The 15323-nt window shown below is 44.1% G+C and overlaps 1 protein-coding gene and 1 long non-coding RNA gene across 3 annotated transcripts in view; both read right to left on the bottom strand.

The window, feature by feature from the left end:
• LOC105465371 (transcription factor 7 like 1) overlaps positions 1-15323 on the bottom strand; it is a 181052-nt gene that overhangs the window by 81510 nt on the left and 84219 nt on the right. The window lies entirely within an intron of this gene.
• The window catches only part of LOC139357917 (uncharacterized), a 49842-nt gene continuing 44239 nt past the window's right edge, over positions 9721-15323 (bottom strand). The window contains exons 2-3 of the long non-coding RNA XR_011611956.1: positions 14255-14346; positions 9721-10918 (exon numbers count right to left, since the gene is read on the bottom strand). This is a non-coding gene — a long non-coding RNA (uncharacterized lncRNA). The remainder of the gene's footprint in view (positions 10919-14254; positions 14347-15323) is intronic.

Below are 15323 nucleotides of genomic sequence, written 5' to 3'. Positions count from 1 at the left end.
TATAATTTCAGTCCTTTCTCTCTTCATCTCTTTAGCACAATTGGGGTTATAGGACACGTTTTCAATAGCTCCTGTTTCCTTCAAAATAAGGTTCCAATCTCCTTCCTTCCCTTTTTCCCCTTTTTTTTTTTGAGACGGAGTCTCGCTCTGTCACCAGACTGGAGTCAGTAGCATGATCTCAGCTCACCGCAAGCTCTGCCTCCCAGGTTCAAGTGATTCTCCTGCTTCAGCCTCCAGAGTAGCTGGGACTACAGGTGCGTGCCAACACGCCCGACTAATTTTTTGTATTTTGAGTAGAGATGGGGTTTCACCATGTTGGCCAGGATGGTCTCAATCTCTTGACCTTGTGATCCGCATGCCTTGGCCTCCCAAAGTGCTGGGATTACAGGCGTGAGCCACCACGCCCGGCCTAAGGTTCTAATTTCTTTTCTTTTCTTTTCTTTTCTTTTTTTTAGACAGAGTCTCGCTCTGTCACTCAGGCTGGAGTGCAATGGTGCGATCTCGGCTCACTGCAATTCTCCTGCCTCAGACTCCTGAGTAGCTGGGACGACAGGTACCCATCGCGAAGCCCGGCTACTATTATGTATTTTTTTTTTTAGCAGAGACGGGGTTTCACTGTGTTAGCCAAGATGGTCTCGATCTCCTAACCTCGTGATCTGCCCACCTCGTCCTCCCAAAGTGCTGGGATTACAGGCATAAGCCACTGCGCCCGGCCTAAGGTTCAAATTTCTAAGAATGATAAAGAACGACTTTGAGGGCTGGTCTCTTACCTCCCTAGGTCATCTCTCAACATCTCCTTCCTTGCTTCCTGTGACTAAATTGCAACCATTCTGAACTCCCTGGGAACCCCAAGTCAGGTGGCATACTTTGAAGGGAGCCCCAACCCACCTCTTCCCTCCCTTTCAAGGTCGAGGCTGCCCTTCCTTAGCACAATGTCCCCACTGGTGACTGGACATTCATCCCTCTCTCTCACTTGAAATGCAGTCCCTCTAAGGCTGGAACCCTATCATTTTATTTTTATTAAACAAAATTTTGTCTCACTCTGTTGCCCAGGCGGGAGTACAGTGGTGCAATCACTGCTCACTGCAGCCTTGACCTCCTAGTCTCAAGTGATCCTCCCGCCTCAACTTCCTGAGTAGCTGAGACTACAGGCGTGCACCACCACTCATGGCTAATTTTTCAAATTTTTTGTAAAGACCGGGTCTTGCTATGTTGCACAGGCTGATCTTGAACCCATGGGCTCAAGTGATCCTCCTGCCTTGGCCTCCCAAAGTGTTGGGATTATAGGCATGAGCCACCATACCCTGCCTCCTATCTGTTTAATACCTTAGTCCCTAAGACCCTGCCCAGACTGCTAGGAGTTACTCAAGGATTAAATGTTGAATGGAAAAACAAATACCCAAACAACATGAAAATGTTTGTGACTGATTTTTTTTTTTTTTTTTTTTCCAAGACAGGGTCTTGCTCTGTTACTCAGGCTGGAGTGCAGCAGGGATATCATAGTTCACCACAGCCTCAAACTCCTGGGTTCAAGCAATCCTCCCACCTCAGCCTCCTGAGTAGCTGGGACTACAGGTGCAAGGCACCATGCTTGGCTAATTTTTATTTTTGTAGAGACAGGGTCTCACTATGTTACCCAGCCTGGTCTTGACCTCCTGGTCTCAAGAGATCCTCCCATCTTGGGCCCCAAAGTGTTGGGATTATAGGTGTGAGCCACTGTGCCCAGTCCAGAATCTAGAGCTTATAAGGAGGATGGGAAATGAGCCATATGCACTCAAATAAGTGGCAGGCATCACTGGTTTCTATTAGAATGGTAGAAACAAGAACGAAGAGGCAAGGTTTTTTTTTTTTTTTTGGAGACAGAGTCTGGTTCCGTCGCCCAGGCTGGAGTGCAATGCCACGACCTCGGCTCACTGCAAGCTCTGCTTCCCGGGTTCATGCCATTCTCCTGCCTCAGCCTCCTGAGTAGCTGGGACTACAGGTGCCCGCCACCTCGCCCGACTCATTTTTTGTATTTTTTAGTAGAGATGGTGTTTCACCATGTTAACCAGGATGATCTCGATCTCCTGACCTCGTGATCTACCTGCCTCGGCCTCCCAAAGCGCTGGGATTACAGGCATGAGCCACTGTGCCCGGCCAAGAGGCAAGTTTTTAACTAAAGCTAAGCTTATATAATTTAAAAGACTGGGCCGGGCGCGGTGGCTCAAGCCTGTAATCCCAGCACTTTGGGAGGCCGAGACGGGCGGATCACGAGGTCAGGAGATCGAGACCATCCTGGCTAACACAGTGAAACCCCGTCTCTACTAAAAATACAAAAAACTTAGCCGGGCGAGGTGGCGGGCGCCTGTAGTCCCAGCTACTCGGGAGGCTGAGGCAGGAGAATGGCGTAAACCCGGGAGGCGGAGCTTGCAGTGAGCTGAGATCCGGCCACTGCACTCCAGCCTGGGTGACAGAGCGAGACTCCGTCTCAAAAAAAAAAAAAAAAAAAAAAAATTAAAAGACTGTCCTTTGCTCTAGGGTGAGCTTGTCCCCCATCCACCCTTTTTATTATTAAAATATTCTTTTTCAAATGAAATTAGGATTGTTGTTTCTCTTAATATGCTTACTTGGTTAAAAAATAAAAATAAAAAGAGGGGATATTACTCTGACAGTCCCTCTCCCTCACCAAGTTTTCTGAAAATCGAATGGTCCAAAAAACCCAAGTGTTGTTCAAGTGGCAAGTACTCTAGTAGTTCATGGGAAGAACAGGTCACCAAGGCCTGAGGGGGAGAGAGGCTCCTTGAGTTGAGTCCAGCAGGGGTTTGACAGTGTAAGCAGAGGAGATCAACGCAGTGAGCAGAGCTAAGTGCAAAGGGGTGGAGGCAGGAGGAGAAGTCCAAAGATATCCAGTAGAAGGGATTTGGTAGAGTTGTTGTACAAGGTAGATGCTGGAAAAACAGCAAAACAGCATCGGGGTGAACATTTGTTAAACACCAACTCACTCTGGGGATCAAGTGCTTGTATTGTCTCAGGCACTCCATGTATGCTTTTGCACATTTGATCTTAAAGCCTCTCTGAGTGAGTCCCATCCCCATCCTGCAGAGTCACAGGGTAAAACGGCAGCAGCGGTACTATTTGAACCCAAGCCCTGACTGTTCTCGCTGCCTCAGAAGCAAGATCTTGTGTTCAATCTATGGTCAATGAGGATGCCTTGAAGGTTTGCAAGCACAAGAATGACATGGAGAAAGTGGTGCACTGGGAGGTTAAAAAAAAGAAAAAAAGAAAAGGAGATAAACAGAAAGGGAAGAGCTGGAGTCAGGGGCACTACCTCAGTGATCCAGGCTGGAAAACCACAAACTGTGTCTTCTGAGAGATGGCTCTGGGATCAGAGGACAGTTTTAGAGAATACACAGAACCTAGGAGTGAGTGGTTATTATGGGACAGGAGGGAGAGAAGAGCTGAAGTCAGCAAGTTTGGGTGATTAGGAGAATGGGAACTAAGAGAATAGAGAAGTTGGGAGAGGGAGCTACTTTATGGTCGCAGATTTCCACAAAAACTTGGAAGTTGCACTGACATAGAGAAGCGCAGTGTGGCACAGCAGCGAAGAAGCCAGGTTCCAGGCTAGCCCAGGTTCAAATCCTGGCTTTGCCAGTGACTTAAAGGACTTGCCACTGTCTTACGCAAGTAATTTATCTGTGTGTCAGCTTCCTTAATGGTAAAATAGGGAGAGGTACAAAATGGAGCTGGTACCATTCCTTCTGAAACTATTCCAATCAATAGAAAAAGAGGAAATCCTCCCTAACTCATTTTATGAGGCCAGCATCATCTTGATACCAAAGCCTGGCAGAGATACAACAAAAAAAGAATTTTAGGCTAATATCCCTGATGAACATCGATGCAAAAATCCTCAATAAAATACTAGGAAACCAAATCCAGCAGCACATCAGAAAGCTTATCCACCACGATCAAGTTGGCTTCATCCCTGGATGCAAGGCTGGTTCAACGTACTCAAATCAATAAACGTAATCCATCACATAAACAAAACCAATGACAAAAATCACATGATTATCTCAATAGATGCAGAAAAGGCCTTTGACAAAATTCAACAGTCCTTCATGCTAAAAACTCACAATAAACTAGGTACTGATGGGACGTATCTCAAAATAATAAGAGCTATTTATGACAAACCCACAGCCAATATCATACTGAATGAGCAAAAACTAGAAGCATTCCCTTTGAAAACTGGCACAAGACAGGGATGCCCTCTCTCACCACTCCTATTCAACACAGTATTGGAAGTTCTGGCCAGGGCAATCAGGCAAGAGAAAGGAATAAAGGGTATTCAATTAGGAAAAGAGAAAGTCAAATTGTCTGTGTTTGCAGATGACATGATTGTATATTTAGAAAACCCCATTGTCTCAGCCCAAAATCTCCTTAAGCTAGTAAGCAACTTCAGCAATGTCTCAGGATACAAAATCAATGTGCAAAGATCACAAGCATTCCTATACACCAATAACAGACAAACAGAGGGCCAAATCATGAGGGAACTCCCATTCACAATTGCTTCAAAGAGAGTAAAATACCTAGGAATCCAACTTACAAGAGATGTGAAGGGCCTCTTCAAGGAGAACTACAAACCACTGCTCAATGAAATAAAAGAGGACATAAACAAATGGAAGAACATTCCATGCCCATGGATAGGAAGAATCAATATCGTGAAAATGGCCATACTGCCCAAGGTAATTTATAGATTCAATGCCATCCCCATCAAGCTACCAATGACTTTCTTCACAGAGGTGGAAAAAACTACTTTAAATTTGATATGGAACCAAAAAAGAGCCTGCATAGGCAAGAAAATCCTAAGCAAAAAGAACAAAGCTGGAGGTATCACACTATCTGACTTCAAACTATACTACAAGCCTACAGTAACCAAAACAGCATGGTACTGGTACTAAAACAGATATATAGACCAATGGAACAGAATAGAGCCCTCAGAAATAACACCGCACATCTACAACCATCTGATCTTTGACAAACGTGACAAAAAATGGGGAAAGCATTCCCTATTTAATAAATAGCAGAAAACTGGCTAGCCATATGTAGAAAGCTAAAACCGGATCCTTTCCTTACACCTTACACAAAAATTAACTCAAGATGGATTAAAGACTTAAATGTAAGACCTAAAACCATAAAAACCCTAGAAGAAAACCTAGGCAATACCATTCAGGACATAGGCATGGGCAAAGACTTCATGACTAAAACACCAAAAGCAATGGAAACAAAAGCCAAAATAGACAAATGGGATCTAATTAAAGAGCTTCTGCACAGCAAAAGAAACTATCATCCGAGTGAACAGGCAACCTACAGAATGGGAGAAAATTTCTGCAATCTATCCATCTGACAAAGGACTAATATCCAGAATCTACAAAGAACTTAAACAAATTTACAAGAAAAAAACAAATAAACCCATCAAAAAGTGGGCAAAGGATATGAATAGACACTTCTCAAAAGAAGACATTTATGCAGCCAACAGACACATGAAAAAATGCTCATCATCACTGGCCATCAGAGAAATGCAAATCAAAACCACAATGAGATACCATCTCACACCAGTTAGAATGGCAATCATTAAAAAGTCAGGAAACAACAGGTGCTAGAGAGGATATGGAGAAACAGGAACACTTTCACACTGTTGGTGGAATTGTAAACTAGTTCAACCATTGTGGAAGACAGTGTGGCGATTCCTCAAGGATCTAGAACTAGAAATACCATTTGACCCAGCCATCCCATTACTGGGTATATACTCAAAGGATTATAAATCATGCTACTATAAAGACACATGCCCATGTATGTTTACTGCAGCACTATTCACAATAGCAAAGACTTGGAACCAACCCAAATGTCCATCAATAAATGACTGAATAAAGAAAATGTGGCACATATACACCATGGAATACTATGCAGTCATAAAAAAGGATGAGTTCATGTCCTTTGCAGGGACATGGATGAAGCTGGAAACCATCATTCTCAGCAAACTATCACAAGGACAGAAAACCATACACCGCATGTCCTCACTCATAGGTGGGAGTTGAACAATGAGAACACATGGACACAGGGAGGGGAACATCACACACTGGGGCCTGTTGGGGGGTGGGGGCTGGGGGAGAGATAGTGTTAGGAGAAATACCTAATGTAAATGACGAGTTGATGGGTGCAGCAAACCAACATGGCGTATGTATACTTATGAAACAAACCTGCACGTTGTACACATGTACCCTAGAACTTAAAGTATAATAAAAAAAGAAAAAATAAGGTAAAATAGGGACAAAGAACAGCACATACCTCATGAGAGGGTTGCTGTAGGGCCTAAAGGTATTCTTATTTGTAAAGTCTTAGAAAGTGTATGCCTTGTGGGGTTAAATCGCTCATTCTCCCATTTTTTTGCTGTGGGTGGTTGCTTTTGGGTACTTCTTGCTGGATTTTGCATCTTTCTTCATCCCCCTTCTCATTCTCAGCACACCAATATCTATCCAGCTCTACCTGGGGAAGCAGACACCCCATACATCCACCTCCAGCAGCTCACCTAATCAGGACTTATTCCCTACCCTTGCCGGCCCCTCCCTCTAACCCCCCTTGGCTGTGGGGTCCTGCTCAGACACTCAACCATCCACCGAACACTCTAACTTCTACCTGGGATTCTGACAGGTGAATAAAAATGAAATATTTAGAACCTTTTATTTTGTGGCCAGGCATGGTGGCTCATGCTTGCAATCCCAGCACTTTGGGAGGCTAAGGCAAGAGGATCGCTTGAGGCGAGGAGTTCGAAACCCTGTCTCTACAAAAAATTTGTAAAAATTAGCAGGGCATGATGGCACACACCTATAGTCCCAGCTACTCAGGAGGTTGAGGTGGGAGGATTGCTCTGGCCCAGGAGTTTGAGGCTACAGTGAGCTATGACTGTACCACTGCACTCTACCCTAGATGACTGAGTGAGATTCCACCTCAAAAACAAACCTTTTTGGAAAATTTCCAATGTACACAAAAGTAGAGAGAACAATATAATGAATCTGGTTAAGCCACTACCAGGTTCCGCAGTTACTAGCTCATGGCCCATCTCCATTCATCCATCCCCCACCCACTCCTTGCTCATCCACCCATAAGCCCAAGACTATTTTGAAACACAGCCCAGATAGCCTATCACTTCATTGGTAAATATTCCTATGTGTTATCTCTAGAAAGCAGGAAATTTTTTAAAATCCTGAAAAATGTTTTTAAGGGTTAACAATAATTTTCTAATATTATGACCTAGAAATAATTTTTCCCTATGGTTTATTTCAATCAGGATCCGATGCATGGTCCATACATTTGCTATTGGTCAATTTATGTCTTTTATTCTTTTTTAAAGCCTTTAATCTTTTTTTTTTTTTTTTTTTTTTTTTTACATGGGGTCTCATTCTGTCACCCAGGCTGGACTGCAGCACTGCAATCTAGGCTCACTGCAGCCTCTGCCTCCCTGTCTCAAGAAATCCTCACAACTAAGCCTCCCAAGTAGCTGGGATGACAGGTGCATACCACTGTCACGGGCTAATGTTTTGTATTTTTGGTGGAGACCATAGTGGGGTTTCACCATGTTGCCCAGGCTGGCCTTGAACTCCTGAGGTCAAGCAATCCACACCATGGCCTTCCAAAATGCTGGGATTCAGGCATAAGCCACCATGCCTTTAGTCTTTTTTTTTTTTTTTTTTTGAGACAGTCTCACTCTTGTTGCCCAGGCTAGAGTGCAATGGCCGATCTTGGCTCACTGCAACCTCCACCCTCTGGTTTCAACTGATTCTCCTGCCTCAGCCTCCCGAGTAGCTGGGATTACAGGCATGTGCCACCATGCCTAGTTAATTTTGTATTTTTAGTAGAGACAAGGTTTTACCATGTTGGTCAGGCTGGTCTTGAACTCCTGACCTCAGGTGATCTGCCCTCCTCGGCCTCCAAAAGTGCTGGGATTATAGGTGTGAGCCACTGCATCTGGCCACCTTTAGTCTTTTTTAGCCTTTTAATCTTTAGGAGTCTTTCTCTTTCCCTATTTCCACCCTGCCCACGCCCCCATACTATTCGTGGATGTTCCTGTAGTTTTTTTTTTTTTTTTTTAAAGTCTGGATTTTGCTAATCATATCCTCATGGTGTCAGTCTAACATGTTCTTCTGAATTGTATTTCTGGTAAACTAATAATTAGATCTAGAGGCTTGATCAAATTCGGGTTCAATGTCATTTTACTTTATTTAGGGGAGAAGGAATGCCATGGTTTGAATATGTCCTCCAAAGTTCATGTTTTGCAAACTTAATCCATAATGCAACAGTGTTGAGAAGTGGAAACTTTAAGAGGTGATTAGGTTATGAGGGCTGTGCCCTCATAAATGTATTAATGTCCTTACTGTGGGGGTTCCTGATAAAAGTATGAGTTTGCCCCCCATCCTCCATCCTGCCATCTTGTGCACACACATGTGTAAACTCTCTTGCCTTTCTCCTATAAGACGACGCGGCAAGAAGGCCCTCACCAGATGCTGAGCAGATGCCGGCACTATGCCCTTGGACTTCCCAGCCTCCTTAACTGCGAGCCAAGTAAATATCTTTCCTTTATAAATTACCCAGTTTGTGGTGTGCTGTTACAGCAACACAAAGTGAACTAAGACAGGGAACAAGACTATTTCTTCTTCATTTATTAGCTGAAATATTTCTGTAAAGAAAAACTTTCCTCAACTAGTGGCCCAGTGGCAAACAGCACACAGCACAGGCAGGATAAATGCGTGATTCTGTCTCTCTATTAACACATTGAAAATAATGACTTAGCTCCCTCTTGTCCTCCAAAGGAGACCAGTGTTGTTTATTTGGTTGTGTTTTTTGGTGTCATTGTGAACTTAAGGATTTTAATAAATATAATATATTCTTGGTGATCTAATTATTTCATTTTTTCCATCTTATTCAGGTTGGCTGCTGAGTCCTTCTGATCTAGCAGTCCTAGTACCTGAGTCCATAACAGCAGACTTGGGTCTCTAATGGTCTTCAATAGTTTTCATGCTTTCTTGTATAACAATATATTCCAGGTTAATACATCTAGGCTGATACATCAAATCAGCTCCTTCTACCAGGAGCCTGGTTTTATTTTAACTGGGAAATGGTATTTGGAGAATATAATCTGAGCACTGGAGCCGGTCAGTGCTATTGAGATAATCATTGTTTCTAACCTTTTCCAGTGGATAGAGCTACAAAATATATCTTCTCTCTCTTTTAAGCATCATAATAACTTTCAAAATACACTTTAATTTTAAAATGAAAACTAAATTATTTATTCCCACTTTTCTGAAGTTTTAAAAATGTTATTTTTAGTTATGGAATAAACTATCACTTAGTTATAAAACTATAGGCTGGGCACAGTGGCTCATGCCTGTAATCCCAGCACTTTGGGAGGCAGAGGCAGGCAGATCATGAGGTCAAGAGATCGAGACCATCCTGGCCAACATGGTGAAACCCCGTCTCTACCAAAAATACAAAAATTAGCCGGGCATGGATGCACATGCCTGTAGTCCAAGCTACTCGGGAGGCTGAGGCAGGAGAATCGCTTGAACCTGGGAGGTGGAGGTTGCAGTAAGCTGAGATTGCGCCACTATACTCCAGCCTGGGTGACAGTGAGACTCCGTCTCAAAAAAAAAAAAAAAAAAAAATATATATATATATATATACACACACACACACACACACACATTTTAAAGTAGAGAAAGTAAGTAGAGACACTAATGGACCCCAGATTGAAAGTTTACCATTTTCCCATATTAATCTCGGAGCTCCCCACCTCTTTTTTTTTCTTAAAGAATAAAGTGTTATTGATACAGCTTAAGTATCCGATCTGTCATTCATTTATCTGCCCTCCCAGAAGTAACTGTTGTCCTAAAGGTACTGCTTGTCATACCTCTGCATGTTTTTCATTAAATATATTTCACTACACATGTATTATCCACAATTTATGGGCTCAATGAGTGTCTTCAATTTTTTATTTTGAAAAACTCTATTTTAAAGGAAAGTTATAGGAAAAGCACAATAAACACCCATCTGTCCTTCCTCCAGATTAATCATCATTAACATGTTCACACATTGTCTTTGCTTACCTCCCTCCCCTATGTATGTATTCACACACACACATTTTTATTTTTCAGAACCATTTGAAAGTCATTTGTCAATACTGTAACACCTTACCCTCAAATACCTCAGCCCCCATCTCCTAAACACCAGGGGATTCTCCTGTATAACCAAATGCAGTTCTCATTCTCTTGGGAGTTACAAACATTCTTATACATGGCACTATATTTTAGGTATCTTTTAGCCCCTTATTGTTTCTTTCTTTCTTTTCAAAGAGATGAGGTCTCACTATGCTGCCCATGCTGATCTTGTGGAACTCCTGGGTTCACGTGATCCCACTGCCTTGGCCTTCCAAAGTGCTGGGATTATAGTGTGAGCAACTGTGCCCAGCCTAGCCATTTACTTTTTCTAATGAGTGTTAGACTTTTGGAACTTATTCATGTTAATACATGTAGACCTGAGTTAATTCATTATATTCTACTATATGACTATATTTATTTATTTAATACATAGATGGCCACATATGTTGTTTCTAGTTTATGCTACTGTAAACGTTGCAGCAAGGAATATTCTTGTTCATGTCCCTTGTGCTCATGTGTAGTAGATTTGCTGGGTCATAAGATATGTGCATCTTTGGTTTTACTAGATATTGCCAAATCATTCCTCAACATAATATGCAAATGTGTCATTTATTAACAAACATTCTCGCCAACGCCAGTATTCTTAGACTTTAACTTTTGCCATCTCACTGTTTTAGTCTGCATTTCTCTGATCCTGCTTCTTTCTTTCAATGGAAAGCATACAACAGCCTTTTCTGGAAAAAAAAAAAAAAGAAATTTGTTTTTTGAGATGGGGTTTCACTCTGTTGCCCAAGCTGGAGTACAGGGGCACAATCATGGCTCACTGCAGGCTCTAACTTTTGGGCTCAAGCCATCCTCTCACCTCAGCCTCCCGAGTAGCTGGGACTACAGTTGTGTGCCTATTTTATTTTATTTTTTGTAGAGACAGGATCTGGCTATGTTGACCTGACTGGTCTTGAACTCCTGGCCTCAAGTGATCCTCCCGCTTCGGCATCCCAAAGTGTTGGGATTACAGGTGTGAACCACTGCTCCTGGCTCTGAACATCTTATGTCACCATTATGACCGTCCATCACAGGGTATCCTTTTGTCTTATTACTTCTCATATTTTCCCCTGCCTAGATGGTCAGCTGCCACCTAATCTGCAGATGACTGCGCTATCCAATAACCAAGCAGTTCTTCTATCAAGTCAGGAAAAGCCTGGGTAAATATCCAAGGACCTCTCCTAGAGGTAAAAATGCAAAAGCTTTAGGAGAGAACACTATCACCAGTTCCCCCTCCCCCCCCATTGGAATAAAAAGACATTTTAACTAAACATTTCCTAGTTCATGATTTTTTTTTTTTTTTTTTTTTTGAGACAGAGTCTCGCTCTGTCGCCCAGGCTGGAGTGCAGTGGCCGGATCTCAGCTCACTGCAAGCTCCGCCTCCCGGGTTCACGCCATTCTCCTGCCTCAGCCTCCCGAGTAGCTGGGACTACAGGCGCCCGCCACCTCGCCCGGCTAGTTTTTTGTATTTTTTTAGTAGAGACGGGGTTTCACCGTGTTAGCCAGGATGGTCTCGATCTCCCGACCTCGTGATCCGCCCGTCTCGGCCTCCCAAAGTGCTGGGATTACAGGCTTGAGCCACCGCGCCCGGCCCCTAGTTCATGATTTTAATACAGATGTTTGGAACTACTAGAAGTCAGATAAGGCTGGGCGTGGTAGCTCAAGTCTGTAATCCCAGAACTTTGGGAGGCCAAGGTGGGCAAATCCCTTCAACTCAGGAGTTCAAGACCAACCTGGGCAATGTGGTGAAACCCCATCTCTTCAAAAAATACAAACATTAGCCAGGCGTGGTGGCATGTGCCTATAGTCCCAGTTATTTGGGAGGCTGAGGCAGAAGGATTGCTTGAGCCCAGGAGGCGGAATTGCAGTGAGCCAAGATCATGCCACTGCACTCCAGCCTGGGTGACAGAGCAAGATCTTGTCTTAATAATAATAATAATAATAGATAAATAAAATAAATAAAGTCAGAAAAGTGTGGGATGCATTTGAGAACATTTTTAACCAAAAACAGCTAGAGTTAATTATAGTGCTTTGAAAAGGGAGCATTTATTGTCTGGAAAACCAATTTCTTAAGAGATATAAGACATATACAAGAAAATTTCACCCTATAAATACATAGTGAACACCTCTTGGGCATTCTTCTAGGCATGGGAGAAGAGGGCATGATTTTTGATCCCAAGGAATTCCATGGTCTAGAGAAGGAGACAAACAAGAAAAAAATTATTTTGATAAAAACTGGTTAGACCTAATTTAGTGCTAGTACAAGTTGAGCATCCCTAACCCCAAAATCCAAACTCCTAAAACGCTCCAAAATCTGAAACTTCTTGAGTACCAACATGACACTCAAATGAGATGTTGACTGGGGCATGTCAGATTTTCCAGTTACAGATGCTCAGTTGATCAGTATAATGCAAACATTCCCAAATCCAGTAAGAGTTCCAAAACTACGAAACACTTCTGGCCCCAAGCATTTTGGATAAGGGATACTTGGCCTGTACAGGGTATTGGGGGAGGGAGTACAGAAGGGAATCATGGGCAAGGAACATGCTACTCAGTGGTGGGTAGGGTGTCAGTAAACTCTCAAAAAGAAAAGTGCCTCAACAGCATCTTGGGATCACTGGTGAGGATACTGGTCGGCAGTGGAACATCCGAGTCTCTACGGCTTAAGAGCACGGTGCCCATGGGAAGAAGCTGGGACACAGGCTCTGACTCTCCAATACTGCGACATGAGTAGTGAGTGACATCAAACGTGAGCAGAATGTGTCTTCCCTCTTTTGAACTCATTCACTTTAAACAAAGACCTTGGAAATTAAGAGTGTAGAATACCTTGATTTCCTTCTTCTGTGAACAAATTGTTCTGTTTCTCAGAGTGCTTCAGCTGCAAGTCAGTATAACTTGCCAGGTTTGCTTCAATCTTATCTACCTCGCATTTGTAATTATCAAAGTTAGGAAGTTCACAGGCTTAGGTGGCCACTTACAAACATTTGTTGTGGAGTGAAAATGGCCATAATAGGCCGGGCGCGGTGGCTCAAGCCTGTAATCCCAGCACTTTGGGAGGCCGAGGCGGGTGGATCACGAGGTCAGGAGATCGAGACCATCCTGGCTAACACGGTGAAACCCCGTCTCTACTAAAAATACAAAAAACTAGCTGGGCGTGGTGGCGGGCGCCTGTAGTCCCAGCTACTTGGAGGCTGAGGCAGGAGAATGGCGTGAACCCGGGAGGCGGAGCTTGCAGTGAGCCGAGATCGCGCCACTGCACTCCAGCCTGGGCGACACAGCGAGACTCCGTCTCAAAAAAAAAAAAAAAAAGAAAATGGCCATAATGTATACACTTGTTTCAAGTTGACACTCCCAGTTTGCCAATGTGGTGAGGGCTGGAGGTGTCTTAAACAATGCCTCATATTCAACACACACATGGGATTCCCCTTCTGAATTGGAGATGGCTTGCCTCCGAAGACTTCTGGTAAATCACCACATTCTGGGGACAATGAATGGGGTCATTAAGAAGGCAACTCTTCCTTGCTGGGACACAGGGAGAGGAAGGCTTGCATCCAGGTAGTACTAGAACCCATGCTTGGACTCTCTCCTGCAAGGCTCAGATCAAACATCTCCCCAAAGCCTCTGCCTCCTTCTCCAAGCTTGAGCAGCCCCTTTCTCAAGTATTTCAGGTGACATTTTATTCCACTTTGTTGGCACTCATCGCAGGTATTGTAAAGACTCATGTTCCTGTTTGTTCTCTTACATTGTAAGCTCTGGAGGGCTGGGACCCTATCACGCTCTCCTTGGTAACCACAGAAGGTGTTTGGTAATTGCTAACTGGAGAGAGGGATGCATGCACACCAGGCATTCTTCCAGGGCTGGGAGGAAGGGGCTAACGTTGGTCTGATTAATTTCCCAACATATGCATTCTAGAAGCAAAAGGAAGCATGGAAATGTTTGTGGGCTGGTATGTTTGTTTCTACCTTATTTTACTTTCTGAGGCAAAATAAAAAGGGTAAGATGAACTGAGTTAACTTAATATCACCAACCGCTCACTGGAAGTTGTTTGGAATCCATCGTTTCCGAAAACTCCAAGCACAGCAGGGCGCGAGGTTCCCAGATGGCAAGTGGGCTGTCGGGTCTTCATGGGCAGCGGAAATGGGCAAATTGCATTTTGCACAGTCACATACCTTCTCAACAGAGCCCAGCTATTATTTCCTCACCAGTCAAGCGATGCGGGGTGGGGGAGGGGGGAAATGCTGCCCAGAGCCAGGGGGAAGGAAAGGCTGGGCAGGCAGGGCCCAAACTTGCTCATACTTTGTTAGCGCTCTTTCTTCCCTTTTGAATAAAATCTGCATTCCCTTTTCGAAGAAGGGCAGCCGGGCTCCCCACCTAACACAGCCCTGAATGCAGTGGACTTGGTGCCCCAAAGCCAAGCTCCTCAAGGAAGCTGAACCCAGGCCAGCATCAGCACAAGAGGAGAAAGGGAGATTGTCCCCCCGCCCAGCGCCAACATTTCATTCTCTTCAGAGGCCTCAAAACCCTAATTTGACCACAAAAACCTGGCCTCTGGTGTTTCTGTTATGAGTATCGGATTCCTTCGGCTGAACTTGGCTGTTCACTGCCTGAACAAATTACATTAACAATACAGAGAAATGTATACAGGGCCTTAAAAACACTGCTGAGCAGGGACCAAAACAAAGACAGCCGTGTCCTAGCAACAAACCTCACCACCACCACCATCCCTCCCCCTCAGCAGCCTTGGGCCCTGCCAGGGATTGTAAGCCATTGAGCTCCGCTCTTCTCTGCAAACAATTAGGGACAGAGAAGTCACAATTACAGATGGGATTTACAGCCAAAGGAGCAATCTATAAATCACAGTGCTCCCACCCCCGGCCATTCCCAGCTCTAATCAGAGCCAGATGTTCGGCACAGCTGCTTCAACGTGGGTACACTGTTGGCCAACTCGACCATGCTCCCGCTCTGAGAACCAGCACAGGCTCCAGCCAAGCCATCCTGCCAAGCCAGAGGGGGCCTGTGCACCCTGGAGCCCGCCCAACTGTAGGAAAAGTTGCATCGTGTGGGAACTGTTTGTTGAAGCCATTGTAGAGGTACATC

The sequence above is a fragment of the Macaca nemestrina genome, chromosome 13, assembly GCF_043159975.1.
Source record: "Macaca nemestrina isolate mMacNem1 chromosome 13, mMacNem.hap1, whole genome shotgun sequence".
In the NCBI taxonomy this organism is placed as follows: Eukaryota; Metazoa; Chordata; class Mammalia; order Primates; family Cercopithecidae; genus Macaca; species Macaca nemestrina.
Note: the sequence above shows the minus strand (reverse complement) of the source record. Positions and strands in the feature narration are given on the sequence as shown.